The following is a 21,176-nucleotide window of genomic DNA, read 5'->3' on the forward strand; positions in this document are numbered from 1 at the left end:
ACACCGAACATAATTAATTAATTGATGGGTTATTAATGATTTCGGGTATGAGACACTGGTTGGCGGAACCATCTCAATAACAACCAACATTTTGTAGTAATTGCAAGCAAGTCCTTTGTTGTAGGAAAAAATTGGCTTTTTCGCAAAAACATAAAACTTAGAGCCCCACAGCCAAATTGCATATAGTTTTAGAATTATTATTGTTGTTTCTCTATGACTTGCCGGCATATTCAAAATGCTGACCTACACGGCTGCAGCGTCTCATATTGTAGAGGAGTTTTCCAACCAAGAGTGAGGCTACGATCTACGCTCGGTGATTGCCCTATGGAGTCGGATGGACTCGCTTATTGGCTACGCTTCCGCAGCTTTATTTAGTTTATTTCTCATGAGTTGGCCTTTGGCCGAATTTATTATGATTTAATAAAGACTCGATATGAGAATCGTGTAATAAATTTAGGTGTGATTGAACTTTGAATCTTTTCATTAATGTACTGTGTGTGCCAGTATGATCTTGGGATGGTACAGCTACACAAAGACTTGACCGATTTCGGGTCGGGTCGCTACAGATATGGTATTTAGAGCACACGTTGATCGTAGGACGTAAAACCTAGGACCGGAAAGCCATAGGAAGAAACTATTTTATTTTATTTACTTATCATTTTGTAATTCTCCCCTGTTCATTTCTGACTTCTCTCCGATTTTCAACATTCTAGATGGCCACCGAGTTCACCCCAGTTCTGCTACCGGAGTTTTGCCAGCCGGATGAGATGGTGCTTTTCGGCAAGAAGCTGGTTCAGATCGTGAAGAAGCTGAAGATTGCTCTGCCCTCAATCACCGGGAAGCCTACCAATGCACTTCCGATGGATACCAGCTACATGATTAAGGTGCACATTCCAGGGAGGACCTTCGGAGGACATTCAGAGCCCATCGACTTTGAGTTTACCGCTTTCACTTGGATCCTCGGAAGAGACATGGAGATTTATCATGCACTTGGACATCTCCAAGAAGATTACAGGGCTGAGCTCGACCCATCAGACCTCGCCATGATTTCTCGCAGAGCTAGGAATGGAGATATCATCCGTACCGTGGAGGACGGCTCCATTCTTTCGTATGTCCAAGACTAGGAGAGTCTCATCAGGAACCAGGAAATCCAGACGCGCCGAAGCTCGAAGGTACACAGGAGGCTATTGTTCCGTGAACTGGAACTGGAGGAGAAAGCACACGCAGACTTCCTTGAACATGAAGAAGAAGTCAAGGATTTTATGGATAGAATTAAGGGCCTGAAGAAATATATTGCCACACTGGAGGAAAAGATGGACCAGGGAGAAGACCTCTTTCTGACTGGAGATGATGGACCCCTTGTGAGCAATGACCAAGATTATGAAGAGAGCTCCACCGAAGGAAGCCGCAAGAGGAGGCGCCGCACCGGAGGATGCCTGATACGTCTCCAACGTATCTATAATTTTTGATTGTTCCATGCTATTATATTATCTGTTTTGGATGTTTAATGGGCTTTAATATGCACTTTTATATTATTTTGGGACTAACCTATTAACTGAAGGCCCAGTACAAATTGTTGTTTTTTTTCCTATTTCAGTGTTTCGCAAAAAAAGAATATCAAATGGAACGAAACCTTCGCAAGGATCTTTCTTGGAACAAACGCAACCCATGAGAGTTGGAGTACAAGTCTGGAAGTCCACGAAGCTTCCATGAGGCGGGGGGCACGCCCAGGGGGGTAGGCGCCCCCCACCCTCGTGGGCCCCATGGAGCTCCACCGACGTACTTCTTTCGCCTATATATACCCATGTACCCTAAAACCATCCAGGAGAGCCACGAAACCACTTTTCCACCGCCACAACCTTCTGTACCCGTGAGATCCCATCTAGGGCCTTTTCCGGCATCTGCCGGAGGGGGATTCGATCACGGAGGGCTTCTACATCAAGACCATAGCCTCTCCGATGATGTGTGAGTAGTTTACCATAGACCTTCGGGTCCATAGTTATTAGCTAGATGGCTTCTTCTCTATATTTGGTTCTCAATAAAAAGTTCTCCTTGATGTTCTTGGAGATCTATTCGATGTAATTCTCTTTTGTGGTGTGTTTGCCGAGATCCGATGAATTGTGGGTTTATGAATTTGATTATCTATGAATATTATTTGGTTCTTCTTTGAATTCTTATATGCATGATTTGATATCTTTGCAAGTCTCTTCGAATTATCGGTTTACTTTGGCCTACTAGATTGATCTTTGTTGCAATCGGAGAAGTCCTTAGATTTGGGTTCAATCTTGTGGTGTCCTTTCCCAGTGACAGTAGGGGCAGCAAGGCACGTATTGTATTGTTGCCATCGAGGATAAAAAGATGGGGTTTATATCATATTGCCTAACTTTATCCCTCTACATCATGTCATCTTTCTTAACGCGTTACTCCGTTCTTATGAACTTAATACTCTAGATGCACTGGATAGCGGTCAATATGTGGAGTAATAGTAGTAGATGCAGAATCGTTTCGGTCTACTTGACATGGACGTGATGCCTATATTCATGATCATTGCCTTAGATATCATCATAACTATGCGCTTTTCTATCAATTGCTCGGCAGTAATTTGTTCACCCACCGTAAATATATGCTATCATGAGAGAAGCCACTAGTGAAACCTATGGCCCCCGGGTCTACTTTACATCATATAAGTTTCCGATCTATAATTCTAGTTTACTATTTATTTTGCAATCTTTATTTTCCAATCTATACAACAAAAATACCAAAAATATTTATCTTATTATCTTTATTAGATCTCACTTTTGCAAGTGGCCGTGAAGGGATTGACAACCCCTTTATCGCGTTGGTTGCAAGGTTCTTGATAGTTTGTGAGGGTACTAGGCGACTTGCGTGTAGTCTCCTACTGGATTGATACCTTGGTTCTCAAAAACTGAGGGAAATACTTACGCTACTTTGCTGCATCACCCTTTCCTCTTCGAGGGAAAACCAACGCATGCTCAAGAGGTAGTGTCGGATCATGTGTTTCGGCAAACCCTCGAGGTTCAAACACTGGGGTGCGCGCGAAGGTTTTCTCCCTATCGATCCACGCCCTAGCTCGTTAAGATCTCATGGATGAACTCAATGAACTCGCAACACAAAGACACAAGATTTATACTGGTTCGAGCCACCGTTGTGGTGTAATACCCTACTCCAGTGTGGTGGCGGTGGATTGCCTCTTGGGCTGATGATGAACAGTACAAGGGGAAGAACAGCCTCCTGAGGTTGAGGTGTTCTTGTGCTTGGTGCGCTTGTGTGGTTGGGGGTGATCTTGATGATCCGTCTAGGTCCGAATCAGGTGTCCCCCCATGGTGGTGGCTAGTTCTACTTATATAGGCCGTGGTCCTCTCCCCAAATATTGAGCGGGAAGGGAGCCAACAACGGCCAATTCGAAAGGGGACAACTAGTACAAGCTATCCTGACAAAAGGTGGTCTTTGCCTGCCAAAGGCTTTGGTGATGACGCTGTCCTGGGCTCCATGGTGACCTCCGTCTTGCCGTCCTATTGGTCTTGGTCTTGTTGCACCAATATGGAAACCTTTGCCTGATGCCTCGGTACTCCCTGCCTGCGCTTGCCCCCTTAACACCAAAGAGGAAACAAGGACGCTGCGTGCGCTGGCGCCCACCGGGCGCCCGCCTGGTCTCGATCGTCATGGCTCACGTCACGGGCACCTCGCGAGGTTTGCCCTGCCTTGATCTCTGTGCCCCTCATGAGCCTGCCTGGCGAGGCCGCTTTAGAGGAGGTCTTGCGTTGTCCGCCTCACGAGGCTTGGCCCCTCGCGAGGTTCTTGAATGCCTTGTCGATGAAGATGTGCCGTACAGACCTGCCAGCCCAGCCACGCCATGGGCCGCAGGCAGGCAAGTCCAGGGACCCCCGTTGCCGGAACGCCGAAAGTATCCCCCGGGCCCAAGGCGCGCTCGGGCTTGGCTTCGAGGCGAAGCCAAAGGACAAGCGCGGAGCGCCGCGGGCCCCAAAAGCCCGCGACCTCAGTTGACGTGTGGTGGTTGATTGGACGTGGGCGTCTCCGCTTCCCCATGCTGCCTCGGCAACTGCCTGACTTGACAAGTCCCTGTGACATGCAAGGAAAACCAACATTACCTGTGATCGTGGGGGGCGCTGGTTGGCCTTCTCCTGCTATAAATGAGGAAGGGGGCGGAGCCTCTGTCGGTGTCAAAATCGGCGGATCTCGGGTAGGGGGTCCCGAACCGTGCGTCTAAGGCGGATGGTAACAGGAGGCAGGGGACGCAATGTTTTACCCAGGTTCGGGCCGTCTTGATGGAGGTAAAACCCTACATCCTGCTTGATTAATATTGATGATATGGGTAGTACAAGAGTAGATCTACCACGAGATCGGAGAGGCTAAACCCTAGAAGCTAGCCTATGGTATGATTGTATGTTGTCCTACGGACTAAAATCCTCCGGTTTATATAGACACCGGAGAGGTTAGGGTTACACAAGGTCGGTTACAAAAGAGGAGATACACATATCCGTATTGCCTAGCTTGCCTTCCACGCCAAGTAGAGTCCCATCCGGACATGAGACGAAGTCTTCTTCATAGTCTAACAGCCCGGCCAATGGAGATAGTCCGGCTGTCCAGAGACCCCTAATCCAGGACTCCCATAGTAGCCCCTGAACCAGGCTTTCAATGACGATGAGTCCGGCGCGTAGTATTGTCTTCGGCATTGCAAGGCGGGTTCCTCCTCCGAATATACCACGGAAGAATTTGAATATAAGGATAGTGTCCGACCCTGCAAAATAAGTTCCACATACCACCGTAGAGAGAATAATATTTCCACAAATCCAATTTGCTGACTTGTTTTGGCAACACGACATTACGTCACGGCCCGGTGATTATTCGAACCATTTCCTTTAACTAGCCCCGCACATAACGTGAGGCAGTTTTTTAACACGTCTTGTCAAAGCAGAGATCGTGTCCCCCTAATTACGGGATTCTCATCAATACAGTCATGGGTAACCCAACCGTGTCTAGGACTCCTAGATTATAGGCAAGTCCCAAACGGCTACGGAGAGGACGCTTGATATTCACCTTCTTTATAAAGGGACAAGGCTTTTACTTTTTTCCCTCCCGTGCTCAATCGAATCCTTCCCCCGCCTCGAGTTCTAACACCCAAAGCCCAGGTCAGGTGCTTCGGACCTTCAATCATGTCCATATATAGCCTTCAAGGCCGGTGGATGCCCTCCTCCGTTACAGAAGAGGATATCAAGAAGTTGAGGGAGGCCAGATACCTGACCGCCAAGGTTTTGCATCGGCTGCCTGCCCAAGGGCAGGTCGTCCCTACTCCTGAACCCAACGAGAACGTTGTGTTCATCTCCCACTTCCTCCGAGGTCTAGGCCTCACCCTGGATCCCTTTGTTAGGGGTTTGATGTTCTATTACGGGCTAGATTTCCACGATCTAGCCCCGGACTCCTTTCTCCACATCTCGACATTCATTGTCGTGTGTGAGGCCTTCCTCCGCATTACCCCTCACTTCAGCCTGTGGCTCAAGACCTTTGAAGTGAAGCCGAAGATGGTCGAGGGGCAGTATGCAGCGTGCGGAGGCGCATTAATAAGCAAGATAGCAGGAGCTTCGTGGCCCAAAGGTTCCTTTCCAGAGGTGTCCGGATTATGGCAACAGGAGTGGTTTTACATCACAGCTCCCAGAAGTGCCAAGTGGGTGGCTGCCCCTGCTTTCCGCTCGGGCCCTGCACCACAACTGATGTCATGGATTAGTAGAGGACTGAGATGGGGTTCAACCAAGGACGTTCCTATACTGCAGAGCCGCATTCGCGATCTCTTCGAAGGAGATTTCAGTCTGGTTACGGTGGCGCAAGTTATGCTGGTTCATTGAGACCAGCCTTGCAAACGCCGGCCCCTCCGCATGTGGGAGTTCAACCCAGAAGGGCTGCGTACTATTCAGAATTTCCTCGGCCTGACGCATGAGGAGATGTACAATTCATTCTTCGGACCCCAAATAGAGTGTCCGGATACTACCGAGGACGTGGGCCTGAGCAGCAACTGTACCGCCGACCAAGTAAGTAATCCTTTAGCCGAACACACCGTCTTTTATTTACCATGACGTCATTTTGAGAAGTCACTCTTTGACCAGGACTGGCTAACAAAGGCGAAGATGATTCGGTGTTCGGCCCCCCTTCCTAAGGGTTTGGAGAATCCGGTACTGGAAAAGATGCTCGAGCTAGCACCCTGCCCGGAGCCCTCAAAGGAAGATAAAGGGGGGAATAATGAGGTCGAAAGCGGGCCCCCATCGCTACCAATTCCAACCGAGGGAATGAGCACCTCCGTGAAGGAGGATAACCAAGAAGAAGAATCCGACCTTCTCTCGCTTCGGGGAAGGAAGAGGACTATCTATGAAGATCCGGAAACCGAGGCTTTCAAACGGGAGAAGAAGTCTCCACTAGAGGGTCCTGCCTTGGAGGGTGCTTTTGCCGCACAAAGTCTGCGCGAGGATCAGCCCTCCAACGAGCTGTAAGTAATCAGAAAGTACTTTAATAGTGGAGATATACTACCTTACCTCTGAGGAAAATAACCGAAGCGTTTATCTTGCAGTTCGGATCTTAGCCCTTCTCAGCAGAGCTCGTCTTCAGGGGATCTTCTTCCGGAGATTATGGAGAGCGAAACGCCTCCCCCGCTCAAGAAGCGGGAAACCTTGAAGTGTCGTCGCGGAGGGCCTCTCCGGATCCGGTGAGGCCAAAAGATAATCCTATAGTCACCCGAAGTCCCCAGCGTCCGGCTCTTGAAGAGAGCGAACAAAAGAGTCCGGCACCGTCTGGTATGCGGTCGGACGTACTGAGGGAGCTGTTGGAGCGAGCGGCCATCTTAGAAGAACACCGTACGTTGATGGGTACAGTGATGGAAAGAATTTCGTCCACCGAAAGCGGATTGCATGGAGCCTTTATGAGTCTACTGACGGGCTTTGAGGTACGTGAAACGATATACTTTTTGATAGTACCACACATTTTTAGGTGTGCCCTGTGTAGATAGTAGCCCTTGAGACTGTGGTCATCGTCGAGAACGGCGGCGAACAAAGTATCGTAGTCCCAAGTAATAATCATACCGCTTTATGTGCAGGTGATGGGAGCTCCGGTGGCTGGCCGGACTAATGAGTTTGCCGAACTAAAGCGGCAACTGGATGCGGCAGATGCCGACATCGAGCTTGTTAACAAGCGGCTTGACGAGGCACAGGGTAAGTAATATTTTTTAGGTCAACATCACATAGTAAGAGCAGCATGATGCCAGTATCTTTAATATGTTGTGACTGCAGACGGAGCTGCCACCGTGGAGACCCTTTGAGCAGAACTTGCCCGAGCCAAGGAACAAGCAAGAGTTAGTAATGCGGCTGCTTTGAAGGCGGCCGAAGAGTTAAGAGCCGAGAAGGCCGCGCATTGCGAAAGCAAAGAGAAGATGGCCAAGATGGCTGTAGAATTAAAAGACACTACCGACCGTTGCCAGTTCCTTGAAAAGGAGAACCGAGTGAAGGTAGCGGACCTTGAAAAGGCCACGATGGTGACCAAAGACACTCGCTCTGCTATGAGGGCGAAGAAGGTGGAGCTGCGCGAAGCCGGGGATATTGCGGCTGGGAAGCCCTTTCCGCTGCAGAGGAAGTTCGGAGATCCGCGGTATGCCCCTCTGAATCGGCTGTGGAGTTCGGCAGACGCATATATGGACTTGGCGGCAAGCGCTGTTGATGCGGTCAAATACTTTCGAGATCAGACAGATCGTGAAGTGGACAAGCTGTTCTGGTCGCAATTTAACGTTCCAGAGCGTCCTCTTCCCTTGACTGATCAGCTAGCCGAATGGGCCGAACTTACTAGGTTGTCCGGACTTGCCATGAGGTCCATCGTAGATCATTTGTGGCCGGAGAAGCCGAAGCCGAACAGCTATTTCAGCTTAGTGCAGCAGTTCCTTGGTGCGGTGCCGTGCATCAATGCGATGAAGAGGTCGGTGTGCATAGAAGGCTCGCGGATGGCCTTTGCCCGTGTCAAGGCATACTGGGCGGAGATGGATGCTACCACTATTGCGGCGCAAGGTTCGGCCATAGGCCGAGTAGCTGCCGAGAACTATTTTGAAGAGGTTCTTGAGGGTGCTCGTTTGATAGAGTCCCAGTGCTCGAAGAATATTATGTTTGAGTGACATGTATTCCCATTGTAAGCACAATGTTTTTATGAAATGTAGTAAGGCCGTATTTATACTTTTGCCGGAAAGTAATATGATGCCTCCTGTGCAGCCGTTTATGTATATATGTATATAACCTGAAAGATTCAGTCGTCGGCTTCAACCCCCACGCATATAATGCGGAGGTGTTCGCAGAAAACGCATGTTCACACTTAACCCAACGCCTTGGTCCTATTAATGAGGTGATAGCGCAGTGAACGAGGCAACCGGACTATGATGCTTTAACACTTTCACTTAGCCATAGGAGTTTGACGGTGGGGCTACTATATAGCCCCTGGTGGCTCCGCACTCTCCCAAACTCGGGGTGCGTATATGCCTGGCCGGGAAACGGCCCTTCGTTAAAGCGGAGGAATTCTAACATTCCGATAGGTCATCGAGTGGTTGACCAGTCTCGCGCTATATCATGACAGTCAGCTTTCGGCTTTCTCTACTGAGGTGCTCGTCCGGACGAACCAGGGCACAATCGAAGTAGTTCTCCTGGTGCTGCCTTAGCCGATAGAGCGGAATGTAAGGCACCAAAACACAGGAGCCGGGCAAACCCAACATTTGACCAAAGACATGATTCGGAGCTGATGCATATAAGGCCAAACTTGCGACGCCGAACACTCCCTAAGGTATTCGGTCTTTATGGTATAAACCGGGCCTAAATAGTGCCCTTTGTAAGAAGCCCCTTGTGTCCAGGTACGGGCGTTTATTCTGACGTGGCCACATGCCAAGACGTCAGCATCCTTCTCAATTGTATTGAGAATCCAAGGGATGTGTATCAACAAGAGACAGTAAAAAAGGTTTACGCAGGGTCTTAATCTAAAAAGAATCCTTGGAGCGGGTCCCTGCTGCAGGTCTGCGCCTGTGTCTCCGTTCTGCTGTATCCTGGACGGGTGTAGCACGATGGTCATCTGTAAAAGAGAGGAACTTAGGTGAAAAGTTGTCGTGCAGAAAGGTAGTTTTTAAAGAAACCATGTATAATTGAAGATGAGTAAAAATTGCCACTTGTCTGCGCGTTGAGCCCCTTGTATTTGTAATAGGGGTGTGGCCATCAATTCGGTATGAATTACATATAGCTGCGCCGGACTCGTCTAACCGTGTCCGTGGTCTTGACGACCTATCAAATGCTTTAGTTGGTGAGGCCATTTTTAGTGTGCGGCTGCCAAGGCAGTCGCACTCTCTTCGGCGCGCAAATATCGCTCAATAGTTCCATTCACTGTAATGATGCCACGTGGACCGGGCATCTTGAGTGTGAGGGAAGCGTAATGCGGTATTGCATTAAAGCGAGCGAAAGCTTCACGTCCAAGTAGTGCTTGATAGGCACCTTGGAACGGAGCAATGTGGAAGGTTAAATGTTCACTACGGAAGTTATCGAGGAAGCCGAATATAACATCTAGTAGCAGGGAGCCTATGCAGTGAGCCCCTGGGCCTGGCGTTACTCCTTTAAAGGTAGTGTTGCTATGGCAAATTTTCGTTGGATCTATCCCCATTTCGCGGATTGTATCCTGGTATATCAGGTTTAAACTGCTGCCACCGTCCATCAGGACTCGTGTAAAGTGGTATCCGTCAATTATTGGGTCTAATACCAGGGCAACCCATCCTGCACGCCGAATACTTGCTGAGTAATCACGATGGTCGAAAGTGATCGGTTGAGACAACCAGTGGTAGGACTTCGCGGTGATAGGCCCTTGGGCATATTTTTGTAGGAGTGCCGCTTTGTTTCTTCCCTTGATCACGTGTAACATGTTGAATGTTTTGACTTTTGGTGGAAACTTCTTTTGTTCCCCAATGTCTTGCTTGGGAGGCTCATCTTCGTCTTCGCTTGGTGTATCCTCCCCCTTGTGTACGGCGTTGAGCTTGGCGGACTGCTTGAAGACCCAACATTCTCTGTGGGTATGATTAGTGGGTTTACCAGGGGTGCTATGGATCTAACATACTTGGTCCAGAATTTACTTTAGGCTGGAAAGTTCGTCTCTGGCGCCTTTAAAGGGCGGCTTTTGCTGACTTGGCCGAGAGCTTTTGAATCCGGCGTTTACTGCCGTGCTCTTCGTGCCTTCTTCTTTATTCCGGCGTTTGTTATTGTTGTTGCGCCGTGATTTCCCGTTTCCATCCCTAACTTCGGATGTACAGGGATCGCTGATGTTGCATCTGGCTAGCCAGCTGTCCTCGCCCGCACAAAAGCGGGTCATGAGGCTTGTTAATGCTGCCATTGTTCTCGGCTTTTCTTGGCCGAGGTGTCTGGCAAGCCATTCGTCATGGACGCTATGCTTAAAAGCTGCCAAGGCTTTGGCGTTCGGACAGTCAACTATTTGGTTCGTTTTAGTAAGAAACCTATTCCAAAGCTTTGGGGGCTGACTCTCCGGGCTGTTGAGTTATATGACTCAAATCGTCCGCGTCCGGAGGTCGGACATAAGTCCCCTGAAAATTTGCCCAAAAAGCATCTTCGAGCTCTTCCCAGCTTCCAATGGAGCTTTCGGGGAGGCTCTTAAGCCAGTGCCGAGCTGGCCCTTTGAGTTTGAGGGGTAAATACTTAATGGCGTGGAGGTCATCTCCTTGAGCCATATGGATATGGAGGATATAATCCTCAATCCAGACACCAGGGTCTGTTGTTCCGTCGTATGCCTCTATATTTACGGGTTTGAATCCCTCTGGAAATTCATGATCCAGCACCTCATCGGTGAAACATAGGGGGTGTGCGGCACCCTTGTATCAGGGTGTACTGCGTTCTTCGGATATTTGTTGTGTTGCGCTGTATGCTGGAGCGCGCTTACGTGGTCCATAGATGGATCTGATTGTGCCGTCCTTTTGATGCGAGTCCTCGCGTGGATCGCGTATTGGCTTATGTGCGGCGTTGTTTGCCGCTCTATGTTGGCCGTGAGGTCGCCTATCCGGCCAGATGGTTGTTTTGATTTTTTGGTTGTGGGGGATCTAAGGCCTCCTCATCGAATTTAGGTAGCAACTTCCGCTTCGGGTAGCTCTTGGTGGGGCGATTACCACCGTGCTTCGCTTCTGTGTTGAGTACTTTGTTCCATCTGATTTGGAGTATGTCTTGTGCAGCTTTGAGCCTTTGCTTCTGCTTTTTTAGACTCCTCGTGGTGGCAACGAGCCTTTGATGGGCATTCTGTTGCTCCGGGTGTCCGTTCGGTGTGACGTCATCTGGACTATGATCTTTGACGGAGTCAGGTTGTTCGGCTTGATTCTCCGTGTTGCCATGGTCCGGCAATGGTTCCCCCTGCTCTAACGCTGGGTCTGTATGATCGTTGTTTCTGCCGAGGCGGGATTTGGGGCGGCGCTTACGCCGCCGTTTTGACTGCTTCTTGAGGGAACAACCCTCCGTTGCGTCCTTCCGTTCCTCGTCGTCGTTTTCCTTTGGTGTGTCCACCATGTATACGTCATGTGGTGAAGTGGGCGTGTAGTGCCCTGGGGGCAGTGGTTCTTGTTCGTCTCCTGCATCGTCGTCCATGCCGTCGATGTATTCGGAGTCGGAGTCGAGCATGTCGGTTAAGTCATCGACAGTGGCTATTAAGTGGGTGGTGGGTGGGCCGCGAATTTCTTCGTCGTCCGTATCCCAGTCCTACCGGACATAGTTCGGCCAGGATCCTCCTGACAAGGAGAGAGAGCTTAATGAGTTTAGTATGTCGCCAAAGGGCGAGTGCTGAAAAATATCCGCGGAGGTAAACTCCATGATCGGCGCCCAATCGGATTCGATAGGAACGCGCACAGGCGGCTCGGAGTCCGTGGCCGGAGAAGGATCCAACAGTTTAACAACACGACTCTCATGCAAGTTAAGGTCGATGTTTGGCTCGATCGCCGCTGAGGGTAAGGCCTCCGTGGCGGGGTCCATCCACCCGTCCATGGACGGCGCAACTGGCTCCGAATTGAGGGTCGGAGCGGCTGCCTGTGCGATCTCCTGAACGCTGTCCGATGGTAGAGCTAAATCGTACTCATCATGACCTCGTGACGCACAAGGCAGAGGCTCGAATCCGTCGAAGATCAAGTCTCCATGGATATCGGCCGTGTAGTTTAAGCTTCCAAACCTGACCTGGTGGCCAGGGGCATAACTTTCAATCTGCTCCAGATGGCCAAGCGAATTAGCCCGCAGTGCAAAGCCGCCAAACACGAAGATCTGTCCGGGGAGAAAAGTCTCACCCTAGACTGCATCACTATCGATGATAGTAGGAGCCATCAACCCTAACGGCGACAACACAGAGGAACTCTCAATGAAAGCACCAATGTCGGTGTCAAAACCCACGGATCTCGGGTAGGGGGTCCCGAACTGTGCGTCTAAGGCGGATGGTAACAAGAGGCAGGGGACACAATGTTTTACCTAGGTTCGGGCCCTCTTGATGGAGGTAAAACCCTACGTCCTGCTTGATTAATATTGATGATATGGGTAGTACAAGAGTAGATCTACCACGAGATCGGAGAGGCTAAACCCTAGAAGCTAGCCTATGGTATGATTGTATGTTGTCCTACGGACTAAAATCCTCCGGTTTATATAGACACCAGAGAGATTAGGGTTACACAAGGTCGGTTACAAAAGAGGAGATACACATATCCGTATTGCCTAGCTTGCCTTCCACGCCCAGTAGAGTCCCATCCGGACATGAGACGAAGTCTTCTTCATAGTCTAATAGTCCGACCAATGGAGATAGTCCGGCTGTCCGGAGACCCCTAATCCAGGACTCCCACAGCCTCCGTCCCCCACTTCTTCCCATTCTGCCTGCTTCTTCCTTCTCTGCTCCACCACCGACTCCAATGGCGCCGATCCGTAGGTTTTCAGCCGAGGAGAAGGGAAAGATTCCCCTCGATGTGCCGGTGCTGCTTCCGCCGAAGAAGAGGTTGGTCCACCATCGCGACGCCACGGAAATGCAGGTGGTGACGTGGCCTTGGTGCGAGCGGCCTCCTCCCGGGTATTCATTACCCTTGTACGCCCAAGCCGGGGGCTTAGGAGGATGGAGCAATGAGCGTCGGCGCGCGCACCGCAGCCACGGTCGATGCGCTGCGGCGACGAGTGGCGCCGCTCCTGGAGTCCATGCCGCGGACTCCTCACGTGAGCTCGTGCTATGGGCGGCGATGCCCCCAAGCTCCTGGATCCGCTTCCCGTGCTTCTTCTCTTATGTGATGCTACCGAGGGGGCCTCTCGAGCTCTGGCTGCAGCATGCCGACTGCGACACTCCGATGATTGGAGCTGAGGTTGAAGCAGTCTCCACCGGCAAGATCTTCATGACCCACGGCTGGGGCGAGGTCGCGCGGGTTTGCCGTGCGGAGGGCGCCCTCGCGATCCACTTCGAGTACGACGGTGCCTCCACGCTGTTCTTCAAGGTCTTCGACGTGGAGGGTCGCCGCTTGGAGTGTTGCCCCGAAGGGGAGCGCCTGGACGAGGCGCGCCCCGCTCGCGGCTGCTCCAGCAGCAGTGACTCTTGGGAGTCCAGCGGCTCTCCTGAGCTCTACGAGACTCCGGAGACGAGCGACGACAGCTATGTGCCTCCGAACTCTCGCCGTGCTGGGAGCAAGGCCGCAACGTTCGGTCGCCGCCATCGCTGATCTGGATGGGGTTGGCGCCGGCCTCCCGCGGCGCACTGTTGATGATGGCTTCGGCCGCGGGGGTGTGTAGATAGGATTATCCTAGGTTCTCATCTCTTGTTCCCTGCGAGGGATCAAGAAGTACCCCGTGGGGGTGTGTAAAGAGTCTGCAATGCCTTTTGTTGATATTATCCCTATTAGGGAAGCCTTGTTAGCGCAAGTCCTATTTAGGCTCAGTCTTCCCTTTCCAATCTCGCGACAGCTTATCGCTCTACACTGACAGGTCCCGGTCCCCAGGCAGGCTTCATCCATCGCTGGTATGCCAGGTCGCGTTCCGTGGTCAAGGTCAAGAGGTGAGCGGTCCGAGGTCCAGTAAGAGCCCCTGAGGCGCGATGCTCAGGGGGTCCCTTTAGCACCCAAGCAGCTGTGGTAAGATAAGAAAGGGAGGTGACGTTACCGCAACAGGGCTGCGGCGAGCGTGTCCCCTAGGTTCCAATTATTAGTTAATCTGAGCCCGTGACTTATCTTGGCGGTCTGGGGTCGATTCTTCATGATGCGCCAGACTTGTGCGCGAACATCCGCAGCGTAGCTAGGTCAGGCCCATACGAGCCTTCCCCCTTCCTATACTCTCCTTTGTGCTCTACGTCCTCAGGTCCCGGCCCTCGAGCGAGCTCAGCTGCCGCTGGTATGCCAGGTCGCGTGCCGTGGTCAAGGCCAGGGGGTGAGGGCTATAGAGCCAGTAAGAGCTCCTGAGTCGCGATGCTCAGGAGCCCCCCTTTTAACGTGCAAGCGGATTACTTGGAAGAGGTGGGAGCTCGCGGTGCCGCGCGGTGTTATCCTCATGAGATTCCTGCGAGCCAGCACAAGGAAGAACGTGATCTGCCGTTATGGTTACTAGCTTGCCGCTGGTTGCTCCGCGAGGGGACGAAGGCACTGAGGGCCTGGTGAGGTGACGTGCGCGGGCCGTGCCGCGAGCCAGAGCTCGACCGCTCAGGTTTTTCGATGCGACAGGGACGGACCCATGCACCAGCGCCGTGCCGGTGCAAGGAGGCCCCGTGGGAGGCGACGATTGAGCAGGTAGCAATCACAGGTAGATCAAACATGAGAGTAGTAGGCTTAAGTAGGTGCAAGGGAGATACGTGCCACTGGGTCAGGCCCGAGCGGCTTGGGGATGATGCAGCCCGAGGGGCGCTCCCAACAAGGTAAGCTAAAGACATAAAAAGGGATACATGCCACAGGGACGGACCCACGCGACCTGGGAATGATGCAGCCCGAGGGGCTCTCCCAACTAAATGAACTTGAAAAATGTCACCTAGTTATGTTGACGAAGGAGAGTTGGGGCAGCTGAAGGTGCACAGCGAAGGGGTTGCTCCTCACGAGCCACCGGGGCCCTGAGCCTCAGGAGGCTCTGGGGGCTCGGGTGGTTCCTTGAGGACCGTCTCCATCTCCATTAGGACAGCGTGGTGCCTGGCCTCCTGAGCCGCTAGGACGCGCCGCAAGTTGCGCTGGTAGTCGAATGACATGCTCGGCAGGTCAAAGGGCATGCGAATGTAGCTGTGCGGTGGGCCCTCGCAGCGTCCCACGCGCGAAGTCCAGAAAAGCTCCTGAGAAGCGACCCTGTTGAGCCCTGGAACGTCGATGCTGATGCGCAGCCCGGCATCCTCGCCTGGATGGGAAGCTGCACCTCGTGAGAGGCGGTCGCCGCGCATGGCCCTTGCGTCTTGCAATTCCTGGGTGGTCTTGGTGATGAACTCCTGAACGGTGGGCGATCCTTGCCTTGTGCCCTCCTGAGGGAAACATGCCATGAAGCACGCCTCTAGGTGGTGCCCAAGCGCCTCTCTCATGATGTGGGCAAGGTCTGAGACCTTCCAGAAGAAAGCCCCCGAGCCCTGCCCGAGGAGGGCGCCAGGCGCGCCTTCCTATGCGATGGAGGGGGCGCCTCTGGAGCGGGCGCTGATCCTGATGAGGCTCCTGCCGTGATGCCACCCTCCTGAGGTCCTGCCCGGTGCAACTGCTTCTTCTTGGGGATGGCCTCAGGAGGGCCCTCACCCTTGCTGTCTGGGTCGTCGATTGCTGCAGCTTGGAAGGCTTGCTCGAGGGAGCACATCGCATCTCTTTCTTCACATGGGACCGTGATGACCCCGCCGCTTCCCGGCATCTTGAGGACATTGTAGCCGTGATGGGTCACCGCCATGAACTTAGCCAGAGCTGGGTACCCAAGGGTGGCATTGTACGGCAGACGGATGTGCGCGATGTCGAAGTCGATGAGCTCGGTGCGGTAGTTCTTGTGTTCCCTGAAGGTGACAGGGAGGCGGACCTGCCCTATCGGTGTGGTGGAACCGTCGGTCACTCATGAGAAAGGCTTGGTAGGCTGAAGCTGGTCATATGGCACGTGGAGGCCGTCGAACGTGTCGACGGACAGGACATTGAGCCCTGCGCCGCCGTCGATGAGGGTCTTGGTAACTTGCATGTTGCTGATGACTGGGGAGCAAAGCATCGGGAGGGTGCCAGTGGTAGCTGCGCACTTGAGCTGATCTGCCGCGCTGAACATGATGGGGCACTGGGACCATCTGAGGGGGCGTGTGGCTTCAAGCTTGGGGAGGACTGCATTCACTTCACGAGCAAACTGCTTGAAGATACGCTGTGAGGCTGGGGCCTGGGCTCCGCCCAAGATGCAGGCGCTAGCACGCGGTTCCTGGAAGCCCCCAGCCTCCTCGTCTTGATGGTGTTCGTCATTCCTTCTTGGTGGTGGCGGCAGCGGAGGGAGTCCAGCGTTGCCTTGAGGACGATCCTCGCGAGGCTGATCCCTCCAGGCGCCCTCGCGAAGCTGATCCTGCCAGCGGTCCTCATGAGGCCGGTCGCGCCACTCCTAGCGCGGGCCACGGTCGTCCTAGCGTCTGCCACCACGTCCTCCTCCTCGGTCGTAGCCCCGGTCGCCGCGCTCGGGGCGTCGACCGAAGCGTCCTTCATGAATGGCTCTGAGCTCTTGACAGCCGCTGGTGTTGTGGCTGTTCAGGTTGTGGAAGGCGCAGAACGGACGGCTGCTCTTGGATGACTCTGGTTGGTCTCTGCCACGATTGGTGTCTGGTTCTGCTGCGAGCACGGCTGCTCCCTTGCGCTTCACGTCCTTGGCCTTGGCTTTCTTCTCCTCTGGGTTCGCATCAGGGAGCTCGAGGAGGGAGAGGCGCCCCTCCTCAGTTCTAGCACACTTGGTCGCGATGTTGAACAGCTCTAGGGTCGTGCACAACTCCTCGTGGATAGCTAGCTCTTCCTTCATCTTGACGTCGCGGACACCATCAGAGAACGCAGAGATGATGGCCTCGTCGGTCACCTTGGGGATCTTGATCCGTGCGCTGTTGAAGCACTGAATGTACTTCTGCAGGGTCTCTCCTGGTTGCTGCTTGATGCGGCGCAGGTCACCCATGACCAGGGGGCGGTCGCGAGTGCCCTGGAAGTTGGTGATGAAGTGGTTGCGCATCTCGTCCTAGGAGGAGATTGAGCCCGGAGGCAGGTTCAGGAGCCAGGAGCGGGCGCCCTCCTTGAGAGCCATGGGAAACCAGTTCGCCATGACTTTCTTGTCGCCGTTGGCCGCTTCGATGCATAGCTCGTAGAGCTACAAGAACTCCGCGGGGTCGAGGGTGCCGTCGTAGCGAGGAGGCAGATCCGGCTTGAATTTGCCCGGCCAGGCGACGCTACGCAGCTCGTGGGTGAAAGCGCGGCAGCCGGCTGTGGTCACCAGGGCCCGCCTTGGGGGTGGAGCTTGGTCTTGATGGGGTCCTCACCCTGCTGCTACAGGTGGCACACGGTCTTTCCACAGCAATCGGTCCCGGCGCGGTTGCGCGAGGAGCGGCAGAGCGTTTTCTTGTGGTCGAGGGACTTCTTGACAGCTTCTTTCTTCACGCGCGGGCGCGAGACGTGGCAGGTTGTGTCGCAGAGCCACGCGTCTTGGCGCCAGGTAGCCTTCTTGGGGAAGTGGTGGTGGATGCGCTCCGTGAGCTACGTCGCCCGTAGCCGGCGGAGGGCGAGGCGGAGAGAGGGACGGGGCAAGAGAGCCCCCTGCGGTGCGGACAAGCTCGGCGATGCGGTCGAGCCAGTCCTCATAGAGGTCGTCGACCGGTCGGTAGCGTCGGAGCTCGTGCACCATGAGGAGCGCGGGCCGTGCGTCCATGGGAGGGCGACGTGCATGGGAAGAAGAACCGACCGAGGTCAGCGATGGACTGGCCGTGCGGCCATCCCGCCGCACCGAGGGGTGCAGCGAGGATGCTTGCTGCTCGTTCCCTGCCAGGCTCGTGGCGGCATTGGTGGCGGGTGACGGGGAACGATGAGGTGGCCTGCCGATGGGAGCCGTCTGAGCGACGTGGGCGGTGAGGGCAGTCCGGCGCTCAGCACGAGCGCGGCGCGCGTCTGCCTTGGAGACGACGGAGCGACGGGACGCAGAGCGACGGACGGAGGCTTCGGCGCACCCCTACCTGGCACGCCAAATGTCGGATCACGGGTTCCGACAAACCCTCGAGGTTCTAACACTGGGGTGCGCACGAAGGTTTTCTCCCTATCGATCCACGCCCTAGCTCGCTAAGATCTCACGGATGAACTCGACGAACTCGCAGCACAAAGACACAAGATTTATACTGGTTCGGGCCACCGTTGTGGTGTAATACCTTACTCCAGTGTGGTGGTGGTGGATTGCCTCTTGGGATGATGATGAACAGTACAAGGGGAAGAACAGCCTCCTGAGGTTGAGGTGTTCTTGTGCTTGGTGCGCTTGTGTGGTTGGGGGTGATCTTAATGATCCGTCTAGGTCCGAATCAGGTGTCCCCCCATGGTGGTGGCTAGTTCTACTTATATAGGCCATGGTCCTCTCCCCAAATATTGAGTGGGAAGGGAGCCAACAACGGCCAATTCAAAAGGGGACAGCTAGTACAAGCTATCCTGACAAAAGGTGGTCTTCGCCTGCCAAAGGCTTTGGTGATGACGCCGTCATGGGCTCCATGGTGACCTCCATCTTGCCGTCCTGTTGGTCTTGGTATCGTTGCACCGATATGGAAACCTTTGCCTGATGCCTTGGTACTCCGCGCCTGCGCTTGCCCCCTTAGCACCAAAGAGGAAACAAGGACGCTGCGCGCGCTGGCGCCCGCTTAGTCTCGATCGTCATGGCTCACGTCATGGGCACCTCGCGAGGTTTGCCCTGCCTTGATCTCTCCGCCCCTCGTGAGCCTGCCTCGCGAGGCTGCTCTTGAGGAGGTCTTGCATCGTCCGCCTCGCAAGGCTTGGCCCCTCGCGAGGGTCTTGAATGCCTTGTCGATGAAGATGGGCCGTACAGACCTGCCAGCCCAGCCACGCCGTGGGTCGCAGGCAGGCAAGTCTAGGGACCCCTATTCCCAGAACGCCGATAGGTAGCAAGAAGGATTGCTGGCGCCGTTGTCGGGGAGATCTACACTCAAGTCAAGACATACCAAGTACCCATCACAAACTCTTATCCCTCGCATTACATTATTTGCCATTTGCCTCTCGTTATCCTCTCCCCCACTTCACCTTTTCCATTTCTTCGCCTTCTTCCCGTATGTATCTTTGTTTGTGTTTCCATGTGCCTTCCATTTTCTTGCATCTTTCTTGCTAAAAATCTATTGATATGGATCCACTTAAAGTGTTCTACTTGGATAATCTTCGATCCTTATGCGCTCGTGCTGAAACCCCAACTAGCCTAGTTGATGGGAAATCTTTAGATGAGCATGCTCATTTTGTGCATCACCGTTTGTCTAAAAAAGGAAGACTCTTATGGGATCAAATAAATAGATTGTTGTGTTATGCTTGGCATCTTTGTGAAATTTATGATTTTACTTGTTGCTCTAAGAACCCTAAAAAACACCTTCCCTACCTATGTGAGTTTAATGATAATGAAATCTTATCTTATTATGAAAAGGGTGTTTATAGTTACTACGATATCGAACAAATTGAAGAATTTGTTTCTTTTAAGGGTGCTTATGAAGTTGCTTCTTTGATTGAAAAGTATGATATTACTCTCTACGAATCTGAAAATCTTGACATACTTAAATATTGTTATGAAAACTATGCTCATAATGTCTATGTCAAATATTTTATTGAAAGAATGACCGTTGCTTTGGAAGAAAATAATGATATGCATGAATCTATAGATAATTATGATTCTAATGATTTGATTGAAATATCCTTTGATGTACATGATGCTTGCTATTCTTGTGGCCTTAATGCCAATATTTATGAAGATGAATTTGCTATAGTTCCTTATGTTAAACATGAGATTGTTGCTATTGCACCCATACTTGATAATTCCTTTGATAAAAAGCATGATTGCAATGATGTTATTATAAATTCTATTGATGTTAGTTGTGTTAATGATATGCAAAACCTCAAGCTTGGGGATGCTAGTTTTGCTATGACTATGTTTGTTGCAATGATCATGATTGGGGTGATTCTTCTTTTGATCTTGAAAATTTATTTAAGCCCCATGATGAATATAAGATTGATAATAATGTTTGAAATATTGAAAGTGGGTTTGTAAGAGTGTCAACTTTAGATCCCACGTATTTGGAGAATGTTCAATCTTATGCAATTTTCGATAAAAGTGGGTTTTGAGAGGTCATGACTTTAGTTAATGTTAATCCCACTACTTTGGAAGAGTGTCAACTTTGTGTGCATGTCGATCGTGTTAAAAATATTTTATGTGATAGGTATTTTGTTGAATTTGCTTATGATCCCACAAGTAATTATTATGAGATAGGAAAATATGATTGTAGAAATTTTCATGTTACTAAATTACCTCTCGTTATGTTGAGATTGCTATTGTTTCTTTCCGCTTCCTTGCATATGCTAGTTTTTGCTTGCTATGATAATTTGTTTGCCTATAAGATGCCTATGCATAGGAAGTATGTTAGAGTTAGATGTGTTTTGTCACATGTTTCATGATCCTCTCTTTGTGCTTCAATTCTTGTCTTTCATGTGAGCATCATTGAAATTATCAATGCCTAGCTAGGGGCGTTAAAATGATAGTGCTTGTTGGGAGGCAACCCAATTTTATTTTTGTTCCTGTTTAGTAATAAATAAATCATCTATCCTCTGTTATGATTGTGTTTTTATGTTTTAATTAGTGTTTGTTCCAAGTACAACCTTTAGGACCTTCTTGGGTGATTGTTATTTGATCTTGCTGAAAAAACAGAAAGTATGCGCTCACGAGAATAATTTTCATTTTTTACCAGAGAGGGATAAAATACCAATTCCAACTGCAGTAGATCAATTTACAAATTATTTAGGTCATCCTATTTTTCAGAATTTTTGGAGTTACAGAAGTATACGAAACCTCCAGATTGCCACAGACTTTTCTGTTTTTGACAAATTCTGTTTTTCGTGTGTTGTTTGCTTATTTTGATGAATCTATGGCTAGTATCGGGGGGTACGAACCATAGAG

General features: G+C 51.6%; 1 pseudogene; it reads left to right on the top strand.

Moving 5' to 3' along the window:
• The first annotated feature begins 713 nt into the window (after positions 1-713).
• The window catches only part of LOC147959135 (uncharacterized), a 34,335-nt pseudogene continuing 13,872 nt past the window's right edge, over positions 714-21,176 (top strand).

This window comes from Triticum urartu, chromosome 7A (genome assembly GCF_056163025.1).
Source record: "Triticum urartu cultivar PI428250 chromosome 7A, HENAU_Tu73, whole genome shotgun sequence".
In the NCBI taxonomy this organism is placed as follows: domain Eukaryota; kingdom Viridiplantae; phylum Streptophyta; class Magnoliopsida; order Poales; family Poaceae; genus Triticum; species Triticum urartu.